Genomic DNA, 16,623 nt, shown 5'->3' on the forward strand with positions numbered 1-16,623 from the left:
GCCACGTGTTCTCACTCATAAGTGGAGTTGATCAGTGAGAACACATGGACACAGGGAGGGGAACATTAAATACCAGGGCCTGTCAGGGGTTGAGGTGCTAGGGAAGTGACAGTACTAGGAGAAATACCTAATGTAAATGACGGGTTGTTGAGGCCAGAAGGGGGTGGGTCTGGGTCCAGTCCACAGGGCCCCTCCGGGCGCTGATCCAAGATGGAGTTGAGGTGGGGGCAGCGCTGGACCCCAGGGCCCCTGCCTGTCTCCTGGGGAGCTGGGTGACCCAGGCAGCCCTGGTGAGGCCGCAGGTGTCTGGGCCCTAGCAAGGCCCCCAGGCTCACACAGGACAGATGCGGACAGTGAGGCCAAGGAGGCCCTGCTGCCCTCGGGACTGTGTCTCCAGCCCACAGTTTTTCGTGGTTCTCTAGGTCCCCTCTGCAGAGGGGCAAGAGAGCCCACCCTGGATCCTGAGGCGCTGAGCTTGAGGGAGCCCAGAGCTCCCTCCAGGCCGCTTCCTTGGCAGATCTTGAAGCTGAGGTCCAGAGGAAGCAGGGGCAGATCCCGGGCGCTCCAGGCAAAGGGAGCTGATCTCGGCGCTGGTGTCACAAGGCTCCACTCCTGCCACCTCTAGGGCGCTAGAGCCAGGGAGGATGAGAGACAGGAGGCCTTTAGTTCACCCCTGGGGCTGGACAGAGTGTCAGCCTGTGCCGCAATCCGAGGCGGTTCTGGCCAGGCCTGAGCCGCGGCCCCTTTAAGAGGGGGTGGCGCTTCAGCTTGAAGGGAGGGACGCTGCCGGCGTACGTGCCCTACGGAAGCCGAGACTGCGCTTCCTGCGAGGATCCGGCAGGAGCAGCGGCGCGGTCAGAGCGAGAAGAAGCGGCGGCGCGGCCGGAGGGAGAAGAAGCGGCGGCGCGGCCGGAGGGAGAAGAGGCGGCGGCCGGAGGGAGAAGAAACGGCGGCGCGGCTGGAGGGAGAAGAGGCGGCGGCGCGGCCGGAGGGAGAAGAGGCAGCGGACGGAGGGAGAAGAAACGGCGGCGCGGCCGGAGGGAGAAGAGGCGGCGGCGCGGCCGGAGGGAGAAGAGGCAGCGGACGGAGGGAGAAGAGGCGGTGGCGCAGTTGGAGAAGTTTCTTCGGAGAAGTCGTGGCGGTTTCTACGTGATAGTGGAGGAGGAGGCAGGTCTCTGCGGTAAGTGGCGGGGACTTGTACCCCACCGGGAACCCTCCAGGCCACCCTGCTCCTTCTCCGCGGCTCCCTGCTTTCCGATCCTGACTTCTTTGTGGGCATTTGGGCCCCAGTCATCCACGTGGGGGTGGTTGTGGGGTCCTGGCCGTGGCAGCGTCTGCAACCCTGCCAGGAAGGTTATGCCCGTGTTTGACCTGCATCCAGCATCTACGAGTGCACAGGCCCTGAGCCATGGTGAAGCCCAGGACCTGGGTCCCTCCGAGCCCCATGGCCCTCTGAGCTGGGGTATCCTCATTTTCATTTCCATCTATAGTGTATGAGTCCCCGTTTTCTAAAATCACACCCGCATTTCTACTTTTTTTTAAGAGACTGAGTCTGGTTCTGTCGCCTAGGCTGGAGTGCAGTGCCACAATCTCCGTTCACTGCAACCTTCACCTCCTGGGTTCAGGCAATTCTCCTGTCTCAGCCTCCTGAGTAGCTGGGACTACAGACACCCACCAAAATGATGCCAGGCTAATATTTGTATTTTTAGTAGAGATGGGGTTTCACCATATTGGTCAGGCTGGTTTCAAACTCCTGACCTCAGGTAATCCGCCCAACTAGGCCTCCCAAAGTGCTGGGATCACAGGCGTGAGCCACCTTGCCTGGCAAATTGCGGTTTCCTAATGAATTGTTCATTTTGAGGACCTAATGTTTTAACTGTTGTTCGATTTTATGTCTGCAGCATTGTCTGGTCAGGTTCTAGACTGGATTCTTCTGCTTCTTTGTAGTTTTTTTTTGTGTACACGTTAGTCTCGCCGTTTCAGACTGTTCTGGGTATGTGGGCCCACCTGCTCCGAGTGGGCTTAGAGGAGGAGGAGTAGTAGCCGCCCGCAGCCCATGCTGGAGGCTGGAGCCTGCACTATTCCCGATGGGGAGTGGGTTAGGGCACTCACTATTCAGGGTTGCAGTGCCCGCAGTGGGGGTTGGTTTGGGTGCCATATAGGGGCATCACTGCCTGCGGTGGGGATCTGGTGGGGGACTCTATCTGTGGTTACACTGCCCATTGCAGGGAGTCAGTTGGGGCACTATCCCGAGCTGTGCTGCCCATGGCAGGGGGGTGGTCTGCAGGTGCCATCGAGTGCTGTGGTGTCTAAGGCAGGGGCAGGTTAGGGGCTGCCATCATGTGCTACACTGCCAGTGGTGGGGGATGGGGTGTTGGCACTATCCTGGGTCTACACTGCCAGTGGCAGTGGGTTAGGGGCTCTGTCGGAAGCTGCACTGCCATTGGCAAGTGATGGAGGTTTCAGTGACAGCTGTCGTCTCTGAGAGAGGAGTGATCCTCCTCTTCCCAGACTCCAAACTCTAAAGGGCCATATCCTCCTGCATGGTGGGCACATGTTTCTGTGAAAATCCTGATCACAGCAGGGCACCCAGACCCATCTTGGTTCCCAGGCCTGAGCCCTCACATTCTGTGTTGCAGAGACTGCCAGGGATGCCCAGGCATGCAGTAGCAGGCACCATGGGGTGACAGGGCCCCGTGGGTGGAGGTCTCAGGAATGGGAACCAGCATTTTGGTGAGGAGGGCTGGCTGGGGCTGAGGTTCTGCTGCTCCTGCTTCCTGAGCACAGCCTGGGTGGTCCCAGTGGTTCCTGTGGAGTGGGAAGCCCAGACACCATGGTGTCTCCAGTCTCCACTCCCTAGCCAGTTTGGGCCAAAAAGAGCTGCCATGGACTTTGGAGAGTGGGTGTGAGTGCCTTCACCGAAACTGGCCTGTGCCACCCAGTGGCCAGCATGACAAGGTGGGGGTCTAACACTACCACTGTCTGTGTCCCGTTCTAGGCTTTTCTGGCTTTGCCCACCCAGCTGCTCCATGCCAGGAGAAGGAAGAGCTGTCTGCTGCATGCTGGAGGCTGGAGCCTGTGGCACCACGGCTCGCCTCGCTGTGGTGGGTGGCAGTGACGGAGACTGCAGAGCACTGGAGAGGTAGGAAGTGGCTGGCTGCCACCAGGGCAGGGAAAGGGGTGCAGAGGTGGCCAGGTGGCAGCCTCAGAGGTGGCCTTGGTCCCCGGGTCCCCCACTGCTGGTTACGGCAGGCAGAGCTGGGGTTGTCACCTCTTCTGCCGCAGCGTGTGCAGGTGGCAGCTGCTGTTGAGTCCATGGCAGAGAGTGGCAGTGCAGGTCCAGACCTGAGTGAGGCTTGAGGTTCACAGAATACCCCCCTCCCACCCTAGGATCCGCTTCTCTTTGATGGCTCCCTGAGTGCTGGGCCATGGGTCTGTACACTGTGCAGCCACTGGAATGGGGCTGAGTGCCACTTCCTGCCCTCCTGCAGCTGTGGCTTCACTGCCTCCTTATGGCCACGGTGGCATCTGGCCTCTGGTTCTGTGCTGCTGGCCGCCGTGTGCATGTCTAGGGTTGCCCCCACTGCTGACATGCACCATCTGCAGGGGGCGGCTGCAGCTGAGCCCATGGCATCAGCTGGCAGGGCTAGTCCCAGAAGACCCAAGGGCCACCCAACAGACTTCCCTCCCAGCCTAGGGCCCCTCTTTCTTGGCCAATGCACAGAGTGACAAGTCACGGTCGCTGGGTACTGTGCACCCGCTGAGTCCTCAAGGCGGGCTGGCCAGTTCCTGCTTTCCTGCAGCAGCAGGGCCGACTGCCTGTGTTAGGAGCTGCGGAGGCTTCTGGCCCTGGGATCCTTATTGAGGTGGAGCGGGTGGGCAGCATCAGTGGTTTTCACTGTGACTGCTGCATGGCCATATGCAGGTGGCAGCTGCAGCTGAGCCCAAGGCAGAGGCTGGCCCTAGATGGCTCGAGAATTGCCCAGTGTACCATGTAGGGTCTGTCTTCCTTGCCCCTGCCCAGAGCGTGGGGTCTGGGCACTGTGCAGCCTCGGGGGTGGGGCTGAGCACCAGTTCCCGCCCTCCTTCTGTTCCTTTTTGACCCTGGTCCAGGGGGCTGGTTGTGGGCGCTGGGTACCCTGCAGCCACTGGGATGGGGCTGGGTGCCAGTTCCAGTCCTCCTCCTCCTGCTGCAAGGCCTGACTTAGGTGCTGCAGTAGGGTCTGGCCCTTGGGTCCGTGTTGCTGGTGGAGATGGGCAGGATCAGGGGTTGCCACTGCTGCTGTCGCATGCCATCTATAAGTGGCAGGTGCAGCAGAATGTACGGGAGGCCACAGTGCTGGTCTCAGACAGGCTGGGGGTCACCCAAGGCACCTCCCCCCACCCTAAGATCTGTGCTTCCTTTACCCAAGCCCAGAGTGTGGGGTCACGGGCTCTGGGCCCACTGCTGCCCCCGGGATGAGGCTGAGCGCTGGTTTCCACCCCCTTGCAGCTGCACCGCCAACCACCTAAATTAGGCACCATGGCGACATCTGGCCCTGGGATTCCTGCTGCTGGTGGGGGAGGACAGGGCCAGGGGTTGCCACTGATACTGACTTGCCCCATTTCCAGGTGACAGCTGTGGCAGAGTCCATGGCAGATTCTGATGGGGCTGCTCCCTGAGGGCGTGAGGATCATGGAGTGTACCGCCATCCCACCCTAGGGTTCACTTTTCCTTGTCGCTGACCCAGAGCACCAGTTTACAGGCACTGGGCACTGTGCAGCCACAGAGTTGTGACTGAGCGCCTCGTACCCTCTCGCACCTGCAGGCTGACTGTGGCAGCATCTGGTCCTGGGTTCCATGCTACTGGGGCCAGTGTCCAGGGTTGCCACCGCTGCTGCCCCATGCATGTACTGCAATAGTTACTCTGTTAGCTGAGCCAGCTACTGAGTGCCTGACAGAATTGGTAGTGCAGACAGTGTGGATTGGCCACACAAAGGGAGATTCATGGCCCCAGGTGGGGCAGTTGGGATGGTGTAAGGTTTCATCACGCTCCTTGGAATGGCATGCAAATCAAAACTGAACGTTTTATTTCTGGAATTTTCCATCTGATATTTTTGGGATGTGCTCAGGGAACTGAAACTGCAGAAAGTGACATTGTGGGTAATAGGAAACGACTGTGCCTCTATTACTTTTTATATTAGTTTTCTCTGGTTGCTATAGCCGATTATGACTCACTTAGCCACTTAATATAATACAAGTTTATTATCTTTAAGTTCTGGAGGTCTGAGTTTGAAATGCATCTTAGTAGGATAAAATCAGGATATTGTCAGGGCTATATTCCTTTGGAGATGCTGGGGGAGAATCTGTTTCCTTGTTTTGTCCAACTTCTATAGAGGCTGCCTGCATTCCTTAGCTCATAGCCCCTCTTCCATCTTCAAAGGCAGCAGTGCAGCATCTTCAAATCTCTCTCCTGACTCTCCTACCTTCCTCTTCCATCTTTTGTTTTTTTCTCAAGACAGTGTCTTACTCTTTTCTCCAGGCTGGGGTGCAGTGGCATGATCATAGCTCACTGCAGCCTTGACCTACCTGGGCTCACATGATCCTCCCACTTTAGCCTCCCATGTAGGTAGAAGTACAGGTGTGTGCTACCACTCCCAGTTAATTATTATGATGATGATGTATAGATCATAGAGACAGGATTTTGCCATGTTACCCAGGCTGATCTCTTTTAAAATGTTTTTTAAATTTTACTTTAAGTTCTGGGATATATGTGCAGAATGTGCAGGTTTGTTATACAGGTATACATGTGCCCTGGTGGTTTGCTGCAGGTGTCAACCTGTCATCTAGGTTTTAAGCCCCGCGTGCATTAGGTATTTGTCCTAATGCTCTCCCTCCCCTTTCTCCCCATGCCCTAACAAGCCTTAGTATGTGATGTTCCCCTCCCTGTGTTCATGTGTTCTCGTTGTTCAACTCCCACTTATGAGTGATAAAATGAGGTGGTTGATTTTCTCTTCCTGTGTTAGTTTGCTGAGAATGATGGTTTTCAGCTTCATCCATGTCCCTGCAAAATACATGAAACTCATTCTTTTTTATGACTGCATAGTATTCCATGGTGTATATATGCCACATTTTCTTTATCCAGTCTATGATTGGTGGGCATTTGAGTTGGTTCCAAGTCTCTGCTTTTGTAAATAGTGCTGCAATAAGCAATGTGTGCATGTGTCTTCATAGCAGAATGATCTATAATCCTTTGAGTATATACCCAGTGATGGGATTGCTGGGTCAAATGATGTTTCTTGTTTAGATCCTTGATGAATCGTCACACTGTCTTCCATAATGGTTGAACTAAGGTGATATTTTTCTTAAGCCGCTTATTGGTGATATGTACTCTCAAAGCAAAAACAGCCAAGTATGTTATTTTCACAGATGTCAGACTACAAAAGTGTGTTTTCAAAATCTCTGGTTACTTGGGTTCCTATCCCTTCCCCTCAACTGTGTAGATGGTATTCTAGTGTTTCCCTGAATTTTCTATCACAGAGGAAAAGCCAGGGTCAGTCTGATTTTCATTCATTTCTAAGTAATTTTCTCAGATCCTGGAATAGTTTAAAGTTTTCCAGCGTTTTAATACATATTCTGCCAGGATATTTCTATGTGAGGATTTCTTTTTATACAACATGATTTTTTTTTAAGTCAAAAAATATTTTCCTTTTTTTTTAAAGAGAAAGAGAGAGAGAGAATAGGAAGGAGGAAAAAGGAAGAGAAAGAGAGAGAGAGAATGGGGAGGAGGGAGAAGGAAAAGAAAGAGGGAGAGAGAATGGGAGTATTGCTTTCTTGCCCAGGCTAGAATGCAGTTTAGTAATGGGTATTGAAAACCTCTTTTATACTGGTAATTATACTTAATGACGTAGTCAGGAAGGAATAAGGGAAGAAGATAACAAACAAACAGCCAACCAATATTTAATTTAAACCTATGAAATGCTATGCGATTACTGAGGAGTGATTTACTTCCAATTATATAGTCACCTTTGGAATAGGTGTGAGGTGGTAATGTATGTTTTGTGTATTTGAAGTGGAGAGTTCTATAAATGTTTATTAAGTTTACTTGTTCCGGGTCTGAGTTCAAGTTCTGAATATCCTTGTTAATTTTCTATCTCGTTGATCTATAGAATCGTTAGCTTTTCTTGTTGCATTGATCCTTTTGCCATTATGTAATGTCATTCCTCGCCTCTTTTGATCTTTGTTGCTTTAAAGTCTACTTTATCAGAGCCGAGAATTGCATCTCCTGCTTTTTGTTTATTAGTTTATTTTTACTCTCTGTTTGATTGGTAAATCTTCCTCCTTCTCTCTGAGTCTTTGTGTATTGTTGCATGTAAGATGGGCCCGGATGCAGCATACCGATGGGTTTTGGCTTTTTATCCAATTAAAATATATATAAGTTTAATACCGGCGTTTGATGCTAGCTGGCTGTTTTGCCCATTAGTTCATGTAATTTTTTTATTGTGTTAAAGTTCTTTGCTTTTTGATATATTTTTGGAAAGGCTGATATTGGTTGTTCCTTTATATGTATAGTGCTTCTTTCAGAAGCTCTTGTAAAGCAGGCCTGGTGGTGGTGAACTCTCTAAGTACTTGTTTGTTTGCAAAAGATTTAATTTTTCCTTCGCTCATAAAGCTTAGTTTGGCTGGATAGGAAATTCTGGGTTGAAAGTTCTTTTCTTTAAGGATGTTAAATATTGGTCCCCACTCTTTTCTGGCTTGTAGGGTTTCTGCTGAGAGATCTGCTGTAAGTCTGATAGGTTTCCCTTTATGGGTAACCTGACCTTTCTCTCTGGCTGCCCTTAGTATTTTCTCCCTCATTTCAACCCTAATAAATCTGGCGATTATGTGCCTTGGGGTTGGTCTTCTTGAAGAATATCTTTGTGGTGTTCTCTGTATTACCTGGAGTTGAATATTACCCTGCCTTGCCAGGTTGGGAAAATTTTCCTGAATGATATCCTGAAGAGTATTTTCCAACTTGGATTCATTCTCTTCATCACATTCAGGTACACCTATCAAACGTAAATTAGGTCTTTTCACATAGTCCCATATTTCCTGGAGACTTTGCTCATTCCTTTTCATCCTTTTTTCTGCATTCTTGTCTTCTCTATTTGTTTTTTTTCCCATTAGTTTGTTGTTCTTGTTCTCCTGTATTCTGAAAAATGTGTTATATTAATATTGGTGTTTTAAAATTGGGTGTCACAGAGCTCTCATTCCCATTACTTTCATTCTGTTATCCTTTTCCTCTACATTCTTGGAGAAATTCTCCAATGTATTCTTAATATCAATGATTTGATTGTTTTGTGTGTGTGTGTATGGTATCAGTCTTGCTGGTAAATATCTTCATGTGGATATTTAAATGCTTTTTGATCCCTTGCAAATTTTTTTTTTTAAATTGTACTTAGATTCTGGGGTACATGTGCAGATCATGCAGGATTGTTGCATAGGTACACACATGGCAATGTGGTTTGCTGCCTCCATCCCCCGTCACCCACATCTGGCATTTCTCCCCATATTATCCCTCCCCTACCTCCCCACCCCACACTGTCCCTCCCTTGGCCCCCCCCAACAGACCCCAGTGTGTGATATTCCCCTCCCTGTGTCTATGTGTTCTCATTGTTCAACACCCGCCTATGAGTGAGAACATGAGGTGTTAGATTTTCTGTTCTTGTGTCAGTTTGCTGAGAATGATGGTTTCCATATTCATCCATGTCCCTACAAAGGGCACGAACTCATCGTTTCTTATGGCTGCATAGTATTCCATGGTGTATATGTGCCACATTTTCCTTGTCCAGTCTATCGTCGATGAGCATTTGGGTTGGTTCCAAGACTTTGCTACTATAAACAGTGCTGCTATGAACATACGTGTGCATGTGTCCTTATAATAGAACAATTTATAATTCTTTGGGTATATACCCAGTAATGGAATTGCTTAGTCAAATGGAATTTCTATTTCTAGGTCCTTGAGGAAGCACCACACTGTCTTCCACAATGGTTGAACTAGTTTACACGCCCACCAACAGTGTAAAAGTGTTCCTATTTCTCCACATCCTCTCCAGCATGTGTTGTCTCCAGATTTTTTAATGATCGCCTTTCTAACTGGCGTGAGGTGATGTCTCAATGTGGTTTTGATTTGCATTTCTCTGCTAATCAGTGATGATGAGCATTTTTTCATGTGTTTGTTGGCCTCATCTATGTCTTCTTTTGAAAAATGTCTGTTCATATCCTTCTCCCACTTTTGGATGGGTTTGTTTGTTTTTTTCTTGTAAATCTGTTTTAGTTCTTTGTAGACTGGATATTAGCCCTTGGTCAGATGGGTAGGTAGCAAAAATTTTTTCCCATTCTGTTGGTTGTTGGTTCACTCTATTGACTGTTTCCTTTGCTGTACAGAAGCTGTGGAGTTTAATTAGGTTCCATTTGTCTATTTTGGCTTTTGTTGCCAATGCTTTTGGTGTTTTAGTCATGAAGTTCTTGCCTATGTTACATATATTCCTTTTCATCTCCTTCCATTTCATTTTTCTCTTCTTTTCTTTTTCTTTTTTTCTTTTTCATGAGACAGAGTCTTGCTGTGTTGCCTAGGCTGGTATGCAGTGGCACAATCTCAGCTCACTGCAGCCTTCGCCTCCTGGGTTCAAGCAGTTTTGTGTCTTTGCTTCCTGAGTAGCTGGAATTACAGGTGCCCACCACCACGCCTAGCTATTTTTTTGTATTTTTAGTAGAGATGGGGTTTCACTATCTTGGACAGGTTGGTCTTGAACTCCTGACCTTGTGATCCACCCACCTCGACCTCCCAAAGTGCTGGGATTACAGGCATGAGACATGGCACCTGCCCCTTCCATTTCATTTTTCCTTTAGGAGATTCTCACTATAGATTTTTACTCTTCATTTCATGAAGTCCACGTGTCCTTGAATTGTTTTGAGAGTTGCTCCACCCCTCAGACTTTGGCATATGGTTCTGAAAGGGTTTTGCCCATCTCCATGTCAGTTTTCTCCTTTATTTCAAAGCAAGGTCTGTCCCTACCTAGTTCTTACCAACAGATAGGAGTGTGAATTGCTTCAGGCTGCACCTTATGTCCACTTGGGTGATATATGGTGAGTTCCATTTCTAAGGCTAGAGGGAAGTTTGCTGTATGATGGTCCACATTTAGGTACCAGGTTCTAGCTGGCTTTCACTTACTACAGTTTCTGCTTTAAAAAAAAAATAGATTTGCCAGGTGCAGTGGCTCATGCCTGTAATCCTAGCACTTTGGGAGGCTGAGGTGGGTGGATCACCTGAGGTCAGGAGTTCAAGACCAGCCTGGCCATCATGGTGAAACCCCATCTTCAAAAAAAAAAAAATGATTCAGGTGGGCACGTGGGCATGTTTGTTACATGGATGTATTATGTGATGCTGAGGTTTGAGGTATGATTGATCTGCCACCCAGGTTGTGAGCATAGTACCCAATAAATTTCCTTTTATTTTTCCTCCTTCCTTCCTTTTCTTCCTTTATCTTTCTTTTCTTTCTTTCTCTCTTTCTCTCTCTTTCTCCTTCCCTCCTTCCTTCCTTTCTTCCTTCCTTTTTTTCCTTCTTTTGTTTATTTCTTTCTTTTGAAATGGAGCCTTACTCTGTCCCCCAGGCTGGAGTGCAGTGGCACAATCTAGGCTCACTGCAGCCTTCACCTCTCAGGTTCAAGAGATTCTCCTGCCTCAGCCTCCTGAGTAGCTGGGATTACAGGTGCACACTACCACGCCTGGCTAATTTTTGTATTTTAAGTAAAGATGGGATTTCACCATGTTGGCCAGGCTGGTCTTGAATGTCTAACCTCAAGTGATCCACCATGGCCTCCAAAAGTGCTCGGATTGCAGGCGTGAGCCACCATGCCCAGCACAATAGATAGTTTTTCAGTCTTTCCCCCCAACTCCTCCAGTATCTCTTGTTCCCATCTTTATGTCTGTGAGTACCTAATATTGAGTTCCCACTTGTAAGTGAGAATATGCAGGGTCTGGTTTTCTGTTCCTGAGTTAATTTACTTAGCATAATGGCCTCCAGCTGCACTCATGTTGCTGCAAAGGACATGATTTCATTCTTTTTCACAGCTGCATATCATTTCCTGGTGCATATATGCCACATTATCCAATCCACTGTTGATGATCACCTAAGTTGATTCGATGTCTTTGCTGTTGTGAATAGTGCTGAAATAAACATGTGAATCACAGGTTTCTTTTTGGTAGAAGGATTTATTTTCCTTTGGGTATATCCCAGTAATGGCATCACTGGATGGAATGATAAATCTAATTTTAGCTTTTTGAAAAAATCTCCAAATTGCATTCTGCAGAAAGGAAACATTTTCAAATTGCATTTCTCCAGGGGGAAACAAATTCAGAACCCCAGTGTATAATATATATTTGTATAGTTGCAGCTTTCACCTGTGACATCTTATTCTTTGCCCCTGTCTAGTTCTTCCTTGTTTTGAACCAACAGAGCACTTGAAAAACAGCCATCATCACTGTTTGGTGCTGCCAGGGTTGGTGTTTTCTTTGTCTCCATGTCCAGTTCTTTATTCATGGAGACTACATCCCCCAGGCAGGTATCATGGTGCTCTGGTAGAACCTGGGCTTTGACATCAGATCTCAAGTGAAGCCCCAGCTCCATCCCACCAGCTCCATTATCTTGAGCTGCTTACAGAGCTTCTCTAAGTCTTGGTTTGTTCATCCATACAGTGGAGCTCAAAGCATCTTTGAGATGATTAAACGAGATAATAGAAGACACTATTTATAAGGTGCTTGAAACCTGGAAATAATAAACTGAGTGCTCACTATGGTTAAGCATTCTTCAAGGACTTCATGTGTTTTAAAATATGAGGTAGGCACTGTTAACATTTCTAGTTCACAGAGAGGAAGGAGGCTTGGAGAGGTTAAGGTGTTTGCCCATCCTTGCACAGCTAGTAGGTGGTAATGCTGGGATTCACCCCTTCAGAGACTTCAGAGACTGGGCTCTTAACCCATCATGTCACCATACATGCTGTCTCAACAATTTGTCACTGCCATTCCCTCTACTCCCCACAATTTCATATTAGTTCGGCTTTTGTTGAGTTGATTTGTCAGGACATCAACATTTGTGAAGAAAGGTGAGATAAGAGTGGAGTGGCGGGGGTAGGATGGGGGAAATTGCAGAGTGCCCTAGAAGTTGCAAAGCGTGTTTCTTAGTATATGAAGACTGAGTGGGGCATGGTAGAAGTTGTCTGAGAATTCTGCTAACCTTGCAGGCTGCCTGTCATTTTCATGAGGTAGAACCAGGACAAGTCTTATAGTTTGGGCTGTGATATAGGGATTCCATCTAGATTTAGGCTTTAGTTTGACCAGTGGCTTAGTTGTGGGTTTTGCTGTTGTTGTTGTTGCTTTGTTTTTAGGGCCTCAGTCTCCCAGGCTGGAGTGCAGTGGTGCAATCACAGCTCCCTGCAGCTGTGATCTTGACCTCCTGGGCTCAAGAGATCCTCCCAAGTAGCTGGGTCTACAGGTTTGTGCCACTATGCCTGGCTAATTTTTTGAATATTTTGTAGAGATGGTGTCTATGTTGCCCAGGCTTGAACTCCTGGGCTCAAGTGATCCCTCTACCTCAGCCTCCTGAAGAGCTGGGATTACAGGCAGGCACCACCATGGCTAACTTTAATTGTTTGTAGAGCTGGGGTCTCACTATGCTGCCCAACCTGGTCTTGAACTTCTGGTCTCAAGAAACGCCAGAGCACTGGGATTATACATGTGAGCCACTCTGCTGGGTCAGTTCCTTCTAGATTTAGGCTGTAGTTTGACCATTGGCTTAGTTTTGGAGAGAAAGCTGTGTTTCCATGTTTTTGGATTTTAGCCTTTCATGAGAAGCTGGGAGAATAGGTATTAGAATTTTATCTATCTATCTATCTATCTTTTTTTCTTTCTGTCTATCTATCTATCTATCATTTATCTATCTTTTTTTCTTTCTGTCTGTCTATCTATCTATCTGTCTGTCTATCTGTTGTTGTTTGAGACAGGGTCTTGCTCTGTTGCCCAGGCTGGAGTGCAGTGGTGCAACACTGCCAGCGGTGAGGGGTGTGTTAGGGTTGCTATCAGGTGATACATTGCCTCCAGTGGGTGGGGGATGTGATATCCAGGACATCATTGCCTGTGTCTGGGAGTTGGCTGGGGGCACTATCCAAGGCTGCATTGCCCACATGGGGAGCGGGTTGGGGGCACTATCTGGGGCTGCAGTGCTGGTGATGGAGGATGGGTTAGGGTTACTATAGGGTGCTACACTGCTGGTGGCAGGGAGGGGTGTGTTTAAAGGTGCCATGGGGACTACACTGAGACAGAGGTGGGGGAGCTTGTTGGGAGAGCTACACAGGGTTGGACTGCCTGTGGAGTGGGCTAGAGGGTTGGCGGGGGCACTGTTGGGGCCAGATGCACAGCCTGAGTGTGTGGGAGGCGGTGGGTGGGTTGGGTGCTCTCAGGGATCTGCACTGCCTGGCAAAGAGTAGGTGAGTGTGCTATTCTGGGCTGCGTGGGTTGTGGCAGGGGCAGGTTGGGTGCACTATCAGGGGCTACCCGAGCTATCCATGGGGATACTTCCCAAGGTGGAGAGGGAGTTTGGAGTGCTATCCGTGGCTGCACTGCCCAAGGCAGGGAGTTGGTTGGGGGCGCTATCCAGGGCCGCACTGTTCCTGATAGGGAGTGGGTTAGGGCACTCACTATTCAGGGTTGCAGTGCCCACAGTGGGGGGTGGTTTGGGTGCCATATGGGGACGTCACTGCCTGCAGTGGGGGGTCTTGTTGGGGATGCTATCTGTGGTTACACTGCCCACCGCACGGAGTCGGTTGGGGTGCTATCCCAGGCTGTGCTGCTCATGGCAGGGAGGTGGTCTGCAGGTGCTATTGAGTGCTGCGGTGTCTAAGGCAGGGGCAGGTTAGGGGCTGCCATCACATGCTACGCTGCCAGTGGTGGGGTCTGGGGTGTTGGCACTATCCTGGGTCTACACTGCTGGTGGCAGTGGGTTAGGGGCTCTGTCGGAAGCTGCACTGCCATTGGCAAGCGATGGAGGTTTCAGTGACAGCTGTCGTCTCTGAGAGAGGAGTGGTCCTCCTCTTCCCAGACTCTAAACTCTAAAGGGCCATATCCTCCTGCATGATGGGCACATGTTTCTGTGAAAATCCTGATCACAGCAGGGCACCCAGACCCATCTTGGTTCCCAGGCCTGAGCCCTCACATTCTGTGTTGCAGAGACTGCCAGAGTTGCCCAGGCATGCAGTAGCAGACACCATGGGGTGACAGGGCCCTGTGGGTGGAGGTCTCAGGAATGGGAACCAGCATTTTGGTGAGGAGGGCTGGCTGGGGCTGAGGTTCTGCTGCTCCTGCTTCCTGAGCACAGCCTGGGTGGTCCCAGTGGTTCCTGTGGAGCGGGAAGCCCAGACACCATGGTGTCTCCAGTCTCCACTCCCTAGCCAGTTTGGGCCAAAAAGAGCTGCCATGGACTTTGGAGGGTGGGTGTGAGTGCCTTCACCGAAACTGGCCTGTGCCACCAGTGGCCAGCATGACAAGGTGGGGGTCTAATGCTACCACTGTCTGTGTCCTGTTCTAGGCTTTTCTGGCTTTGCCCACCCAACTGCTCCATGCCAGGAGAAGAAAGAGCCATCTGCTGCATGCTGGAGGCTGGAGCCTGTGGCACCATGGCTCGCCTCGCTGTGGTGGGTGTGGGTGGCAGCGGTGGAGACTGCAGAGCACTGGAGAGGTAGGAGGGTGGCTGGTTGCCACCAGGGCAGGGAAAGGGGTGCAGAGGTGGACAAGTGACAGCCTCTGAGGCGGCCTCGTTCCCTGGGTCCCCCACTGCTTGTTACAGCAGGCAGAGCTGAGGTTGCCACCGCTTCTGCCGTGCCATGTGCAGGTGGCAGCTGCAGTTGAGGCCATGGCAGAGGGTGGCAGTGCAGGTCCCAGACCTGAGTGAGGCCTGAGGGTTGCGGAATACCCCCCTTCCACCCGCTCCTCTTTGGCGGCTCCCTGAGTGCTGGGCTGGGGGTTCCTACACTGTGCAGCCACTGGAATGGGGCTGAGCGCCACTTCGTGCCCTCCTGCAGCTGTGGCTTCACCGCCTCCATTAGGGCCATGGTGGTGTCTGGCCCCTGGTTCTGTGCTGCTGGCCGCCATGTGCATGTCCAGGGTTGCCACTGCTGCTGACGTGCACCATCTGCAGGGGGTGGCTGCAGCTGAACCCATGGCATCAGCTGGCAGGGCTAGTCCCAGAAGACCCGAGGGCCACCAGCAGACTGCCCTCCCAGCCTAGGGCCCCTCTTTCTTGGCTGATGCATAGAGCAACGGGTCACAGTCGCTGGGTGCTGTGCAGCTGCTGGATCCTCAAGGCAGGCTGGCCAGTTCCTCTTTTCCTGCAGCAGCAGGGCCGACTGCCTGTGTTAGGATCTATGGAGGCTTCTGGCCCTGGGATCCTCATTGCAGTGGTGCGGGTGGGCAGTGTCAGTGGTTGTCACTGGCTGCTGCATGTCCATGTGCCGGTGGCAGCTGCAGCTGAGCCCAAGGCAGAGGCTGGCCCTAGACGGCCCAAGAATAGCCCAGTGCACTGTCTAGGGTCCATCTTCCTTCCCCCGGCCCAGAGCGTGGGGTCTGGGTGCTGTGCAGCCTTGGGGGTGGGGCTGAGCACCGGTTCCCGCCCTCCTTCTGTTCCATTTTGACCCTGGTCCAGGGTGCTGGTTGTGAGCGCTGGGTACCCTGCAGCCACTGGGATGGGGCTGGGTGCCTGTTCCAGTCCTCCTCCTGCTGCGAGGCCTGATTAAGGCCCCGCAGCAGGGTCTGGCCCTTGGGTCTGTGTTGCTGGTGGAGGCGGGCAGGATCAGGGGTTGCCACCACTGCTGTCGCATGCCATCTATGAGTGGCAGGTGCAGCAGAATGTATGGGAGGCTGCAGGGCTGGTCTCAGACAGCCTGGGGGTCACCCAAGGCGCCTCCCCCCACCCTGAGATCTGTGCTTCCTTTGCCCAAGCCCAGCACATGAGGTTGCGGGCTCTGGGTCCACTGCAGCCCCTGGGATGAGGCTGAGCACTGGTTTCTGCCCCCTTGCAGCTGCGCCACCGACCACCTAAATTAGGTGCCATGGTGACATCTGGCCCTGGGATTCCTGCTGCTGGTGAGGGAGGACAGGGCCAGGGGTTGCCACTGATGCTGACCTGTGCCATTTCTAGGTGGCAGCTGTGGCTGAGCCCACGGCAGATTCTGGCAGGGCTGCTCCCTGAGAGCATGAGGATCGTGGAGTGTACTGCCATCCCACCCTAGGGTTCACTTTTCCTTGGCCCTGGCCCAGAGCACAGTTTTGTAGGCTCTGGGCACTGTGCAGCCACAGAGTTGTGACTGAGCGCCTCCTGCCCTCCCACACCTGCGGGCTGACTGTGGCAGTATCTGGTCCTGGGTTCCATGCTACTGGGGCCAGTGTCCAGGGTTGCCACCGCTGCTGCCCCATGCATGTACTGCAATAGTCAGATAGCTGAGCCAGCTACTGAGTGCCTGACAGAATTGGTAGTGTAGTGTAGACAGTGTGGATTGGCCACACAAAGGGAGATTCATGGCTCCAGGTGGGGCAGTTGGGATGGTGTAAGGTT

General features: G+C 51.1%; 1 long non-coding RNA gene across 1 annotated transcript; it reads left to right on the plus strand.

Annotated features, from left to right (window-relative positions):
* The first annotated feature begins 1,122 nt into the window (after positions 1-1,122).
* Positions 1,123-14,676, plus strand: LOC135271279 (uncharacterized). Its single transcript, XR_010339406.1, has 3 exons — positions 1,123-1,180; positions 2,999-3,142; positions 14,602-14,676. It is a non-coding gene; the product is annotated as an uncharacterized LOC135271279 (long non-coding RNA).
* Positions 14,677-16,623: the final 1,947 nt, after the last annotated feature.

The sequence above is a fragment of the Aotus nancymaae genome, unplaced genomic scaffold, assembly GCF_030222135.1.
Source record: "Aotus nancymaae isolate 86718 unplaced genomic scaffold, 86718_ANA_hifiasm-v0.15.2.pri h1tg000076l, whole genome shotgun sequence".
Classification (NCBI taxonomy): Eukaryota; Metazoa; Chordata; class Mammalia; order Primates; family Aotidae; genus Aotus; species Aotus nancymaae.